Raw genomic sequence first — 16,040 nt, forward strand, 5'->3', positions numbered from 1 at the left:
AGCTTTATCATATACTGCGAGGGCCCAGCAGTTAATGTGAACTAGCTGTGAACTCAGTCCATGCAGTGTGTGACTTGCTTTAGGCGTTCAGAAGCCCCAGGGATGAAAGAATGGTTGATCTTACCCCAGCGTTGGGCATAAGATCAGGACAGGGTTGGGCAGGGTTACTGCATGTCCACAAGCTCCTCCTGTGGGACTCGAGAGAAACCAGACTTGTTACATCCTTAGAGAGCTCTGCAGAGCTTTAGAGAAAGCCTTCTGTCACTGTGCGTGCACATCAGTTCCTTGTAGATGCCTTAACCCTACAAGTATTTTACAACAACTGTGCCTTCAACCCTGTGATCATCTACTTTGGAAGCTTCAAGTGCTTTCACCTACAAGTTCCTTCACCCTTTTTTTTTTTTAAATCAGTGATAATCTTCATTTTATTGACAGAGATACAAAACAGCCAATGACCTAGGAAATTGAAATCAGAGCTGACTTAAATTCTAGAAGGGGTCTCTTCTTGTCAATGTTTTTCTGTACCACAGAAATATCTAGTTGCTAACTGCTAGCTATTGATAATTTGTGACGTGTAGGTTATTACTGGGTTTCCCTGGTGGCTCTGAAGGTTAAGAATCTGCCTGCAATATGGAGACCTGGGTTGGGAAGATCCCCTGGAAGAGGGCATGGCAACCCACTCCAGTATTCTTGCCTGGAGAATCCCCATGGACAGAGGAGCCTGGTGGGCTACAGTCCACGGGGTCACAAAGAGTCAGACACGACTGAGCGACTAAGCACAGCACAGGTTATCATTATTTTTCTTGTAATTTGTTGATTTGGAAAGGGGTAGTATTTTGGATACTAATTTTAAAGTTAAATAGGATCCTTTCTCTGGTAGGTTTTGATCGCTGCTTTTGGTCACTAAGAGACCTGGATGTTATCCTGCATTCCATCCGTTCTTCCATTTTCTCCCATGACAGTTTCATCACTATGTCCTGGACTCCTCCTCTCTAGCCCCTGGTGCTCTTCTTCTGTGTTACCCCTCTCCTGCCTGGAGGGGGTGATCCTCTCCTTATCTATCTTCTTACTTTTACTGTCCTTCACCCCGTCAGTCCATCTCCACACTACTTCCACGGTGATCTGAGATAGCATCTGTCGCTTGCCCTGTCCAGAATTCTTCAAGACTGGCTTGTATTACCTATAGCATACCAACATAAACTCCTTAGCTAGATCCAAAGTTTCTTTATCATCTGGCCCAGTGGATTGCCGCCTTTTTTGTGTCCGGATACACCTGTAGAATATTGGCCTCTCAGTGGGGAAGGGACGTGATCGAAAGACTCAAAACATGGAGCAAGTCAGCACTTCATACCCAGCACCCTCCTCGGAGGGAAAGTAAGCAGTGTGTTGCTTCATGCCTGGCAGAAGGGCAGTCCCCTTCGCCCTGCTCAGCCGGCCTTCCTTCAGGATTGCAGGGCGGTTGGGGAAGACCTGCTCACCGCCTCCTTCATACTCCCAAGGGACCCTGCGTTAGGACTGTCTGTGGGGCCTGATGAGCCGATTTCCTCCTGCTCAGATTGAGTTGCACCTTCTTGTACATTGACATCCATCGCCTGCTCTGCGCCGTCTGACTGGGCCATAATTGTCAGTGTAAAATGAGTCGTGTGTGTTCCGAGTTTCTGCGGCACAGCTGTGACTCAGGGGCTGAGAGGTGACCTGTCCCTTCTGTTTGTCCTCCCACCTTCCTGTTTCAGCAGTTCCAGGGCTGCGGTGACGACAGCACGCCGGGTTTCCTCGCGCCGCTGTGCCTCAAGTGTGTCGTTTTTCTGCCCGGACAGCCCTGTTCCTGCTTGTCTGACTCAGCCTACCCTTTGCGGTTCAGCAGTATTCCTTGAGAGGGGTGGTTTTTTTTCCTGTTCTCACTGGCCGTCATCTGAGCCTCCACCAGGAAGTGCTCCGGCTGTCACGTGTTGGCGGGGCGCTTGTGCTCTGCTGTGTGCGGCCTGAGGGTGTGACCCATCCTCTAATCTTTGTGTTTCTAACACTGAGCAGTGTTTGACACACAGTGGCATTTCATAAATGTTGTTCGGGCGAGTGAATGTTCTCAGTTTTAATTTTCCTTGGGGAGGGTAGTGCTTGCCCCTTTAAATATATGTCCACTGTTGGGAGAAATTTCACAGAGGTGAAATCTTTGAACATAGAGGACCACTTCCCTAGCAGACCGCCAGGTAGAAAGGAAAGAACTAGAAGCAGTGGATTGGTGTACTTAGGCCATCCTGCATGGATCTTAAAAATATGATGCTTACAGGGAACTCTAGGGAACTTTTTCCAGAGGTCTGTAATGACCTATATGGAAAAAGAATCTCAAAAAGAGTGGATATATGTAATATGTATAACAGATTCACTTTGCTGTAAACGTAAAACTAACACAGCATGGGAAATCAACTATACTCCAATAAAAATTGTTAAAAAATACAATGCTTAGTGAATAAAAGCAGAAGATAGAATGAAGTCTATAATGGTGCCTTTGTGTAAAATAAGACATGCTCCTAAGACAGCAGTGCTCGGCTTAGAAGAAAGCTTTGACTATACAGACCTTTGTCAGCAAAGTAATGTCTCTGCTTTCTAATATGCTTTCTAGGTTTGTATAAGGCAACATGAAGCTTATACAGAAGGGTTGAGGTAGGGATGGAGAATTAACTAGTTGAGTATATTTATTTAGTTCTTTTATTTTGTTGTTTATTTATGGCAGACATTGAAAGCAGAGTAGCTTCAAGTGAGCTACTTTGGTAGATGTTTTGGAATTTGAAATCTGGCCTAAATCAGGCTTCTGGCATAGTTGAAAAGGAGAGAAAAGATTTCTTAGGTTATCCTAAAGTAAGCAGAATGCTTTGTTTTCTTCCCTTGAGACATGGTCTGACTCTGAGAAAACTCACTTTGAAGTTACGCCGCGAGTTCACGTATAAACACTTCTTATGCCTGATGACGTGAACATGCTGTTCACATCTGTTTCCTGTTCACGTTCCTGTTGTCCGGGGAACTTTGAGTCTCTGAGCCACAGTATCGGTTCAGTTGAACAATCACATACTCAGATTTGCTGTGTGTCATATATGGAGATTGTGTTTTTCGGGGGAGGAGAAAAACTGGGAGGAAGCATTTGAGGACCAGAACTTCTGTACCAAAGGAATTTGTAGACCAGTAAGACAGATAAGACCGGGATCCAGACAACTATGGTGTGAACAGTCGTCTGAGGAGCAGAGAGAAAACTTCCTTCTGACTGGAGGTGCGTGTCTGTGGGAGGGACAGGGCTGGAGGCAATTTTATGGTTTTGAATTATTCCTTCTGGAGTAATAATAATCCTTTTAGATTTCTCATTTGGTGATTTGAGGCTGTGACTGTGGAGCAGATAACTTCTATGTTTTAGGTCTTTATATTTATTATAATTGGTTGGAAATTCCTTGAAATTAAAAATATGCAAAGATAGAATATCACTGTATATGAATCTGATTTTTTTTTTTTTTGAAGTATAGTTGATGTACAAGTAAGTTACAGGTTTAAAAGTCTGAAGTTTTGATTGTTACTGGGTTAACCATTGACATTTTAACAGTTAATATACACTATACAGGTTAATATGCACTGCTGTTATCTATTGGGGAAAGAACTAATGCTGTAGTTCATTTACCCAGAAATTTAGTTTCATGTTACATCTCTGCTTATAAGCCCCAATGCAGTGGTTCTCAGACTTCAGTGGGATTGCTGGTGCCTACCCCAAGGTTTTCTGATTTGGGAGGTCTAGGTGGGGGCCTGAGACTTTCTATTTCTGGCAAGTTCCCAGGCGATGCTGATCCTGTTGGTCTGGGGACCATGCTTTGAGAACTACTCTAGTGATGTCCCTTATTCTTTAGCCTGCATCCCTTATACTTGAGCTCAAGGCCCTTCATCAGCTGTTTATCTGTCCGTCCTTGTTCATACGTGCCTATATTCCTGATACACTGGCCTTCTTCTTGGTCACGGCACAGACCAAGCCTGTTCCTAGCTCAGGGTTGTTGCCTGGAATGTCTTCGCTGGATGTTTCTAGAGGCTGGCTCCTTCAGCCTCGGTTCAGCTGCTCCTTCCCTCACTGTGATTAGGCATGTCCTGCCATCACCTGCATCTTTCTCTGTCAGTCACCTTTTATTGTGTTCATTTGTCTTTTATCAGTCTCTTCTCTCCGCCCTGAAAAATTCAGGCTTTCCCATCACTGTGTTCACAGTGTGACTGTGACGTTCCCAGTTTACGTTCTCAGTAAATCCCAATGGATGGGTGAATGAAAGAAGTTGAAATCAACAAGAAGATGGAATTGAGAGGAAACCAAACCAGGAGCTCCTTTTGAATGACTGACGTTAATGAGACAAGACTGTCTGTCTCAGGGGAGGTGACTGTTCTCTGCTTCTGTAGATGAAGTGGTTATGTAATCAGACATCTAAAACCAGCTCTTTTTCAGTATGTAATGAATTTTTTTCCCGCTATTAAAGTAGCCACTTCATATTTACTGTGTCATTTTTCTCAGAATGGTAGTTGTCTCAGAAAATGATTATGTACTCTAGATGATCCTGAATGAATGGCTAGGAAATACCATGTGTGGTGAACTTTTTTAACTGTTCAAGTTTGTGTCATTGATTTCTAGATTCTACTCATTTGCTCTAGTGACCAAAGAAATAGTTTATGATATAAAGAAATCCTTTGAATACCATTTTATGGTTTTTCTTTCTTTTTAATGAATCCTTTCTATTTTAAAAATTTATTTATTTCATTTTATTTAAAAAACTTTTTGGCCACACCATGTGGCATGCAGGATCTTAGTTCCCTGATGAGAGCTGGAACCCATGCCCCCTGCTGTGGAAGCTTGGAGTCTTTTTTTTTTTTCTTCTTTTAATTTGTTTTTTAATTGGAGGAAAATTACTTTACAGTGTTGTGTTGGTTTCTGCCATACAACAGCAGACATCAGCCATAGTTACACATATGTCACCTCCATCTTGAGCCATCCTCCTCTCCCTGCATCCCATCCCTCTAGGTCATCACAGAGCACCAGCCTGGGCTCCCTGTGTTACATACAACAGCTTTTCACCAGCTCTCTGTTTTACACATGATAGTGTATATATGTCTATGCTGCTTTCTCTGTTCATCCCACTTTCTCTTTCCCCTACTGTGTCCATGAGTCCGGTCTCTACATCTGTGTCTCCTCCATTCCCTCCCTGTGGATAGGTTCATCAATACCACTTTTCTAGATTCCATATATATGTGTTGATATACAATATTTGTTTTTCTTTTTCTGACTTCACTCTGTATAACAGACTCTAGGTTCATCCACCTCACTAGAAGTGACTCAAAGTGGTTCTTTCTATGGCTGAGTGTAATATTCCATTGTATATATGTGCCACATCTTCTTTATCCATTCATCTCTAGAAGGACATCTAGGTTGAGAATTGTGGAATCTTACCCACTGAACCGACAGGGAAGTCCTGGATTTTTCTTTAAATAACTCACATGTCTGATAGAAACTAATGGGCTGATGTTTAAAGTATTACATGAGCAAAATGCAGTACATTTAGTGAATACGTGATATACTTAGTGTAGAAGTAGGTTTAAATATCATTGATCTTTAATGGAACATTAGTAGATGTAACCCATGGTAATTGATGAAGATTTTATAAAGCAGTTTAATGGCCTCAGGAGTAAACTCTGGGCAGGAGAGATGGCTCATAATAAGCCTCTGTCAGCAGTGATCGTCCGATAGCTGTAGCAAGGCTGGACTGATCATCAGGGAGGCTGGAGAGTGTCTCTGAGGGAAAGGACTCAAAGACTTAGTGTCCCCGCTGCTCCTGAGGGAGACGTCGTGGAGACCTCTGTCGGGGTGCCCACTGAACCGCTGGGGACAGGCGGCGGGGTCGTCCAGGCGGGGTGACTGGGCAGCATACCGCCTGCAGAAGGAGGGCAGCCCAGCCCACCCTCGGGATGGAGCATGTCCAAGTCAGGGAGCCAAGCGAGCCGCCCCGTGTTCCTGGTTCATGGCCCCTGGAGCAGGGTTACCACGGGAGAAGACGGCGAGGTCCCTGAGGAGCAGGAGGCTGAAAATGCTGGAAGATTGGAATGATCTGCATCTCATTTCTGACCCCTTTCTCGGGGTGGAAGCCATAGGTGGGCTGAATGGCTCTGTGTGTTTGAGAGACTGAAAGAAGCTTTGGTGGTGGTGGTTGTTTCCTAACCCCTTTCTGTGTATCTTAGTGTTGAGAGAGGTCTTTGTCTTGACCAGGTTATAGGAAGCCTAGTAGCAGCATCCTCTTCTAGAAGGTAGTCTGGGGTCTTCCTTCCTTCATTACATTTCTGTCTCCATAGAGGAATTATTAAATACAAAAATCATCTTGACTTTTCTCTAATCTCACTACTAGCATTATTATCTGATTGTCCCTATGGTGAGTTTCCTGTGAGTTGTAAGATTGGGGAGGATTTATGTCACTCTTTTCATAGATTGTTCATTTTTCTCTAAAGGACAATTTTTTTTCTCATATATGAAAAAATATATATATGTATATATATTTTTTCCCACCCTTAGGTAAACCTAAGTGATTTGAGATTTTATAAATCAAAACTCTTAAACTTTTATTGCAAAGCTTAAATTCCTTTCTATGACAGGGAACATCCTAAACTCTTAGTTCTATTTTTCTTTCTGTGAAACTTCACATGGTTTTTCGGTCAAAGGAATAAATTTAGCCTGTGACACAAAGTAAATTACTTATACATGCCCTGGTCAATTTTTTTTTTTTTAATTTCCTCTTGGAAAAGTCTTCCAAATTTTAATCTGAAATAATTCCTCTTTGAAATGAGTCATCCTTGTATTAATAGCGTAACTTTATAGTTACAGTGCATACATGTCCTCTTAAAATGGAACTCTTAAAAATAAATCTTTAATCTCTTTTTTTTTTAATGAAAATTGTCTGTGACTTTGGATTTTTGGAAGGGCAAGCCTTCTTCAGACATGACTTGGGCATGAATTACTGTGCAGAGCGTGTGGGGAGGACTAGTGCAACTTAATGTAATGGTGTTTGATCTTTCCCTGAATCTTTCTCTTCAGATTGATCACTTTAAGAATCAAATCTTATTTACTATTTTTAGGGAAATATTTTCACATTATCACAGTTTGATTTGTGTTATGTATACTTTTAAATTGTACGTTATTGTAAAACTAGATTAACATTGATATTTGAACGAATATAAAGTGATGTCTATACCTGATCTCCTAATACCAGATTTCTCTTACATATTCTGTACAAGACAGTTCCTGTGTCCATATGTTTAATTTTTATTTTTTGGCTCCTCCATGCAGCAGGTGGGATTTTGGTTCCCTAACGAGGAATCAAACCTGTGCCCCTTACAGTGGAAGTGGAGTCTTAACCACTGGACCACCAGGGAAGTCCTATCCATTTGTTTTAAATGGTTAAAATCTACAACTTAATATTACTATTTTGTAACCTTATCTTACCATTTTCTAACACTGTACTTACAGTAGTTGGTACCTGGGTCATAGTCCCTCCAGCAACTGTATTTTGCCTTACTTTTCCATGCTTAACTTATTGGATGTTAGTTTCCTATCTTAGTGTTTATAGCTCTTAACACCACAGTGAAAAATCTTCAGCCATTTACAGTTTTTCTTCATTTCAGTTATTTCTGTAAGGGTAATTTATGGGGTATATGTAAATTTACAGGTTTTGATAACATGATACACTTTACTTTCCAAGTGGGATTTTTAACAATTTTTAGTACCATCATTATATCTTTGAATGAATCAGTCTCATCTCTGTTGGATCTTACCTTTTAATCACAGACTAATTTAATAGTTGTAAGTGATGCCTCATTGTTTTTAGTTTACATTTATCCTTCCCACTCCGTGTTTTACCTTTCGTATTGCCCTATGGTCTGTCTGTGAGAGCCTCTGCTCCTAAGTATATATTAGATTTGATGCTTTACTGCTTTTTAAAAACATGAAGTTCTTGATGTGCAAGTTGGGAAGAAGTGAACAGTCCATGTCTCTGTCAATGGGAAGGGCTGACCTGGTATCAGGGGAAGAAAAGCCATCTCTTCTATTCCTTCCAAGCTAGACTGAGCATTTTCAGATGCCCCAGCAATTTATCGTCCTCATAGCTGCAGGTTCAGCTGTAAAAGCTGATGTGTTGTTTTGATCTGATTATTGTTGTGCTCATGATGAAAATAACTTACGTCACAAGTTCCCAGGAACACATTTGTGAGTCAGTGAGAATAACCAAGTTTCTCACAGTAGCCTCCCAGGCGATTTGACTCCAGGAAACTCTATTCTCCTTTCTTCCTTACAGGAAAGGAGCTCAGGGAGACTTTGTTTTCTTGAGAATATGGTGTTTTCAGAAATCGAAAGAGTCAGGAAAAGATGGCATTTTTAGAAGTAAGGTTACTATAGATTATTATTTTTCTTTTTTATTTTTTCTTTATGCATACATGCTTGCTAAGCCGTTTCAGTCGTGTCCAACTCTTTGTGACCCTGTGGACGGTAACCTGCCAGGCTCCTCTGTCCATGGGATCCTCCAGGCAAGAATACTGGAGTGGGTTGCCATTTCCTACTCCAGGGGATCTTCCCTACCCAGGGATCCAGCCCACCTCCCTTCTGTCTCCTCCATTGGTAGGCAGGTTCTTTAGCCCTGGCGCCTCCTGGGAAACCCAGAATTTCCTTCTTTATGCTTGCCATTAATTTATGCCTGTTTGCTGAAACCTCAGTCTGCCTCAGATCACATTCATCTTTCTCCTTTCTGAATTTTCATTTTTTTTTTTTTTTAAATTTTCATTTTATCTACAGCCCCACTCATGTAATTTGGTACTGCTGCTGCTGCTAAGTCACTTCAGTCATGTCCGACTCTGTGCGACCCCATAGACGGCAGCCCACCAGGCTTCCCCATCCCTGGGATTCTCCAGGCAAGAATACTGGAGTGGGTTGCCATTTCCTTCTCCAATGCATGAAAGTGAAAAGTGAAAGTGAAGTCGTTCAGTCCCGTCCGACTCTTAGCGACCCCACGGACTGCAGCCTACCAGGTCCCTCCGTCCATGGGATTTTCCAGGCAAGAGTATTGGAGTGGGGTGCCATTGCTTTCTCTGAATTTGGTACTAAGTTGTTCTTAATTTGGTATTAAGTTTTTTCATGAGTAAATTTTGTTTCCCTTAAGAGATTTTTGTATCTCTCACATAGTAAGCATGTAGTGGGCATTTAAAATTGTGATATAATTCACATACCATAAAATTCACCCTATAAAGTATCTAATTCAGTGTTTTGGTTTTTTTTAGTATATTCACAATGTTAACTGCCAGTAATTCTGGAACATCTTCATCACCTTAGAGAAAAACATCCTCTAGGGTCACACGCTGTTCCCCGTCCCCCCAACCCCTGGTAAACATTAATCGACTTTTTGTCTCTATGGATTTGAATATTGTGGTGTTTCTTTTTGTGCCTGACTTCTGTCACTTAGTATAGTGTTCTCAGAGTTCATCTATGTGTAGTATGCATCAGTACCTCAGTCCTTTTATGGCTGAATGTATTTCATCCTAATGCAGTGGATGTTTAAGATGTATTTCGTGTGCGTGTCTGTGTCTGTGTGTGTATGGACGTGTATATATTTGTAGGCTCAGTAATTGCGGCACACAGGTTTAAGTTGCCTCACAGCACATGGGACCTTACTTCCCTGACTCGGGATCAAACCCGTGTCCCCTGCACTGGAAGCTGGATTCTTAACCACTGGACCACCAGAGAAGTTCCAGGATATATTTCTTGATTGTTAGGTTTTAGTCCCTGGCTAAAGTTGAGGCATTATGGTAACCCTAGAAAACAGCATTGTCATTCAGATATTTGCTATATATATCACATAGTAAGGACCAAGGAATAAAAATGTTTGCCTTATTAATTTAATTATTGATTCTTTATCAATTTTATTATCCAAGTGATGTTTAATCATTCTAGAAAGTTTAAGCATAGATAAGTTCCCCAGAATTCATTTCATAATCTTACCATCCAACATTACTACTGTTAATTTGGTGAGGTCTTGTTTTTGTTTGTACTACACGTCTGTGTACACATATTATATGTTTCCATTTGTATAGTGGGATATGGTGAATACTGTTTTGTAACAAAACAGTACATACCTGACACATTCTTGAAAGTTTTGCTTTTTGTGCTTTTTCCTTCTGAAATGTTTTGGTATTAGATGCTGAAAAGTTCTCAGATTTAGCCGTTTTATTTTTTATCATTAAAGATCATGAATTTTTGGCCAAAATTACTGTTTTCAGAAGGACTTGGTTGATAGAGTAGGTTAAATTTTTTTTCTTTAGTAAGTTTTCAACATGCTGATAAAACTGCTTCATCAAAATGAAATAAAAACAGCTTCATCTTTTGTTTTATTTTTTAGGGAATTGAATTACACTTTGAAGAGTGATCTTTTGTGGCACAGTCCACTTATGAAACAAAGATAAAAAGAAAATACAGTATAAAGAGCCTGTGTGCCTACTTTTTATCAGGTTAGCATGACAGGTTAGTTTAACTAGCCTTTTCTTTGGACTTGACTCTCTTTTCTTTATATTAAAAAAAAAAGAATTCTTTCCCACTATGGTTTATCCCAGGAGATTGGATATAGTTCCCTGTGCTGTAAGGAGGACCTTGTTGTCCATCCCTTCTAAGTGTGATAGTTTGCATCTTCTGACCCTGAACTCCCAGTCCGTCCCTCTTCTCCCACCCAACTTAGCAACAACATCTTTTTATGTTGTTGTTGTTCTTCTTCCAAATAAAGTAAGAAGAAGAGAAAAGATATTCATTGAGAAAATGCCTGATTTACTTCCTCTGTAAAATTTGAAACAACTATAAATTATTACAGTAAAGCCCATAATTGCAGGCAGGTTATAATGAAAAGATTTTAAATGATAAGTGATATATAAATGAAAGGGGACATACTTAATGTCTATAAATTTAAGATGGGTGAAATGAGTTTAAACTGTTTATTTCAGGTGATGTGATGCCTTTTTGCTCTAATGGAAATTTTCTAGGGGGAAATGTGGCAGTTAAAGGTCTCGTGGCCCCAGGAGCAGCTGGGGCCGGTGGGTGGTCCCTCTCTCCCACCCCTTCTCTGGGATGGTTAGGAAGACACCTGCCTTCCGCTGCACATCAGCTGTCACAGTCACGGCTCAAAGCCACCTCTTCCAGCTATATTGGTGTCCAATTAAGAAATTGTCAAACTTGATAAACTACCTTTGTAACCTAAAAACTTAAGATAATCACTACAGCAAAGAAAGTCAGTGAAAATGGGACTGTGCTGGTTTGTCCAAGCTAAGCATGAAGCATTTGTGGGTCCTCCAGACATAGATTGCCACTGGGCAGTGAGTACTGGTCTAGGAATAGACAGTGACTAGAGATACAGAGTCAGCATCATCAAGAGCATTGCCCTCTTGACTGAATCAGTCCATCCATTAAAATGTTCTGTAAAAACTCCATGTTGAAATAAAGAAGAAACAAGCACCGCTTTTACTGTCTTCTTCCATCTGTGGCTCCGTATTCTCCACCTTTCTTTTTTTTTGACTGCACCATGCAGCATATGGGATCTTAGTTCCCCGACCAGGGATCAACGTGCCCCCTACATTGAAAGTGCTGAGTTTTAACCACTGGCCTGCCAGGGAAGTCCCTGTTTTCTCCATCTTTCTGGTCTGAGTCTCTGCATCCTTCCCTTGGGTTCTTAGCCTGTCTCAAACAGGCCTTCGACCTCATTCCTCAGATAGCACTGGTCAAGGCATCCAGCAACCTCCCTCTTGCCCAGTCTGGAGAACTGTCCTCATTCTCATTTCTAAGATTGCTAAGCTTTATTTGACTTAGTTGAGACACTGCTTTACATGGTCTCTGGTATTCCACACTCCTTTGTGTTTCTTTCCATTTTTGTATGGATGGATCTTTTCTAATCCTTTACTGGGTCCTTGTCCTCTGTGGGACTTCTGGATGAGGCCCCAGTCTTGTGGGCCCTTCCCTAATCTGTTCCTCCTTCCTCATAGTAAATGACACCCCTGTTTACTCTGTTGCTTAGACACCAGATCCATGTTCATTCAATTTCTATGGTTGCATCCCACATTCTGTCCATTAAGCAAGTCTTGTTGACTCTACCTGCAAAATATAATCCCAGTCCAGCCATTTTTCACCACTTGCTGTTACCTGCAGACTGTGCTACCATTGTATCTCATTTTATGTGCTGCGTGTGTGCGTGCTAAGTCCCTCCAATCCTGTCCGACTCTGTGACCCTATGGACTGTATCCCACCAGGCTCCTCTGTCTGTGGGATTCTCCAGGCAAGAATACTGGAGTCAGTTGCCCTACCCTCCTCCAGGGGATCTTCCCGACCCAGGGGTCAAACCCATATCCTTATGTCTCCCGCATTGGTAGACGAGTTCTTTACCGCTGAGCCGTCAGTGAAGCCCCTTTATGTGCTACATTTCCTCTTAATTCGTCTCCATGCCTGCCTCTGTGGTCTATTCATACAGTAGCCAGAGTAATTTTTTTTTAAAAATGACTTCAATACTCTGTTCAAAATCCTCCAGTGACGTCTTTTTTAAAAAATCGAGATATGACTTACATACCACCATTTTGAAGTATCCAATTCAGTGGATTTTAGTGTGTTTACAAGATGATACAACTATCACCACTAATTCCAGAACATTCTCATCACCTCAAAAAGAACCCCTGTACTTGTTAGCAGTCAGTCCCCCAGCCTCTGGCAACCACTAATCTAATCTTTTTGTTTCTAATGATTTGCCTCCAAAGGCCTCTTAGATTAAAATCCAGATTCCTTGCTCCGGCCTTGGTCTTTGAACAATGGTTCTCGGCTTGCAGTTTCCAGAGCCTCAGGATCAGCATCTCAAGGGAGCTTCTTAGAAATCTCTGTCCCCACCCCTGGTCTACTGAATCAGAATCTCAGGGTGGGGCCTTGCCATCTGTAATTAATGACCCTCTGTCTGCACCACAGCTTGAGGACTCTATGCATAGCTTCTATGCATGATCTAGTCTCTTTGAGTTAATCTGTAATTCTTTCCTCTTGCTCACTCTGTCAGTGACCTTCCTCTTCCACAAATGTGACTAGCTTGATTCCTCCTCGGGGCCTTGACAGTTGTTCTTCCCTCTGCTCGGGCTGTTCTTTTCCTGCACCTGTGTTCTCATTCTGTTTAGATTGTGGCTCAAGAGCCCTCTCGCCATAGGGAGGTTGAAGTCATTGAGTTTGAAGATGGAGCGGGGAAGCATCTTTTGCTTGCCTGTCTCCACCCTGCCTTGTGCCCCAGGAAGTTGACTTCTATAAAGGCATCAGTAGCCTCCCTTTCTATCCGACTTCTAGTTGGGTTTGTCCAGTGAGGAGTGGTAGGAAGGATGACCTAAGAAGGGGGGAGCCGGGTTGGGGTGTTTATTCCCCTGGGCTGGCTGTGTGCCTCTCCACACGGCAGTCTCTGTCTCTGCCTCTCATTCTGTGCTGTGTGTGCTGTAATAGCTACTTAGTAAAGATTATGTGTCTACGTTAGAACTTAAACCATAAAATAGATAGCCTATAAATCTTGCATGAATGAAGAGGATGTCGAGACTGAAGTAGGATGGCGTAGCATGATACAAACCGAAGAGGAGAGGACACTAGCTTCTGTCAGCATGTATAGCTGTGCTGTGTACTGTCTGCTCTGCCTTCTGTCAATACTTGTGGGAAACTTACTGTGAAAATAAGTCAGAGGTGAATCTGTCAAGTGCAGTAATAGCTGCGGTATTTATTCATTCCTAAGCACACACTTACTGTGTGTTTGTTACGAACCAGGCACAGCTCAAGGTGCTAAGGATGCCATATTGAACAGACAAAACCCTGGACTTCATGGACCGTCCATTCTAGCAGGGAAGACAGTAAAAGCGAGTGAAATAAATATAATACATGGTATGTTGGTCACTGTGCCAGGGAGAGAGAGAAAGTGGGAAAATTCATGTGTGCGCACGTGCATATATGGGTGCACACATGCGCGTGTTGAGGGTGGTGGTGGGATTTTAGGCAGGATGACCAGGAAAAGCCTTCCCGGGCAGGAATCGGTTGCATCAAGACCCAGGGAGATGAGTGGCAGGCCGTGCTGGCACACAGGGAACAACATTTGTTGCGGAAGATCATCAAGAAGACGTGACTGCAGGCTTGACTTGCAAGCTGACCCAGGCACTTGGAGGCTGTTCACCCACTTTCCTGTCCTTGGAATGTGCCCTCTGCCTGCCTGCTGTCCCAGGCTCAAGCTGCTCAAGGACGCAGGCTGGAGACTGAACCCAGGGGGACCCTCTCCATAAGCTTTTACCATTCTGTTGGGCAGGGTCGGGGAGCCACTGGCCCTGCAGCCCCCAAGACCAGTCTCCTGAGCAAGCTGCCTTGCTTACTGAAAGGCCAGTTGCCAGTCCGGAGTGGGCTGCCTTCCTTCTGTCTCTCCCTGCCCTCCGTGCCTGGCGCCAGTTTCAGAGTCCACCCCGGAAGCTCCAAGGAGGTTTCGAGCCAAAAACTTGGCAGTCAGGATGCACAGGCTCCAGGGGATGGACGGCAAGGAGGATGCTGGTGGAGTGGAGTGCGGAGAAGATCAGAAGGCCGTGAGGGCTGGAGAGGGGGTGGGGACAGGCGGTCCCAGGTCAGCTCATCCAAACGACACTCTTGCTTTTCTCTCCTCCCTTGCCTGCCTCTACCGTAATCTCAGAGCAGAGCAAGCCTGGTTTTCCTCCTGAATTTGCTGTGACTTGTTCAGCTCACACCCACCCCTATGCACTGCATCCCCCTTCCCCAACATTTAGTCAGCAGATCCAGTCTTTGTGTTGAATCTGTTCTTTCCCCCTCTGACCGTTGCCTTCGTTCAGGTCCTCACTTTGCAACTGAATTGCTGACTTCCTTCCAGGTTGTGGACTGTTGTGAAGAAGCTGGCTCTTGCTGTGACACCCAATAAACACCCGAAATAAATGGCAGCTCTCAGGGAACTTGGGACTCTTATTTTGAAGACCAGGAGGCTGGGATTCAGAGAGGTGACATTACTTCCCTAATAATGATTACCAAGTCTGGGGGAAGAACCCAGATCTCCCACCTGGGCTTCAGGGGCAGCTCACATTGCTGGCCCGGCCTGGGAGCACTCAGCCCAGAACAGTCACCACAGAGCTGCCTTCAGGCGTGCCTGAATGGGGTCCGCTCACCACTCACACCAGTGTTAACCCTGTGGGGTTTGGGGGGAAAAGTGCGGTGATCTTAGAACACGTTTTTCTCATCATTTGTATCTTTAATTTGTACTTTTAAGTAAATGAAGTCGTTGTTTTCGAGTTTGTTTGTGTGTGATCTCTATTCAAGTTTGTATGCTTTAGTCACTCGGTCGTGTCCAACTCTTTGCGACCCCATGGACTGTAGCCCGCCAGGCTCCTCTGTCCGTGGGGATTCTCCAGGCAAGAATACTGGAGTGGATTGCCTTGCCCTTCTCCCGGGTATTTTTACTGGGGTTAAATAGAGCATTTCCTAATACTCTTCTGCTATAAGGAACAGCTGAAAGAATAGAGGACGGGTAAAGAACAGAACTGTACTCTCATCCTCTCATTTTAGTAGCCAGTATAAAGACTCTTTATAAACGAGTCTTTTGCTTCATTTATAGAGAAAGTAATATCTGCTCTGCGTATCTGAGAGTTGATGTAAGTTTCTGAGATAATGTGTGTGAAAGGACTCTTTAAGATGACGTTTACGAGGTAAGGTGCTATTATCTCGGGAAATAACCTCTTATTTGTTGATACAGTATGTGTTTTGTATATATGTGTACTCGGTCGCTCAGTTGTGTCCGACTCTGCGGCCCTTTGCACAGTAGCCCGCCAGGCTTCTCTGTTCATGGGATTTTCCAGGCAAGAATACTGGAGTGGATTGCCATTTTCTCCTCCAGGGGATCTTCCCGACCCAGAGATCGAACTCTCATCTCCTGTGTCTCCTGCATTGAAGGCAGATTCTTTACCTGCTGAGCCGC

General features: G+C 43.1%; 1 protein-coding gene across 3 annotated transcripts in view; it reads left to right on the top strand.

Moving 5' to 3' along the window:
• Positions 1-16,040, top strand: part of TP53BP2 (tumor protein p53 binding protein 2) — a 66,412-nt gene that overhangs the window by 8,321 nt on the left and 42,051 nt on the right. Inside the window, exon 1 of one of the 3 annotated variants that reach the window (XM_043485957.1) lies at positions 2,873-3,262. The exons of the other annotated variants lie outside the window; for them this stretch is intronic. The gene's annotated coding sequence lies outside the window, so the exon portion shown is untranslated. Of the gene's footprint in view, positions 1-2,872; positions 3,263-16,040 lie in introns of those variants that run through there. 3 annotated transcript variants of the gene reach the window in all.

Source organism: Cervus canadensis, chromosome 13, assembly GCF_019320065.1.
Source record: "Cervus canadensis isolate Bull #8, Minnesota chromosome 13, ASM1932006v1, whole genome shotgun sequence".
Classification (NCBI taxonomy): domain Eukaryota; kingdom Metazoa; phylum Chordata; class Mammalia; order Artiodactyla; family Cervidae; genus Cervus; species Cervus canadensis.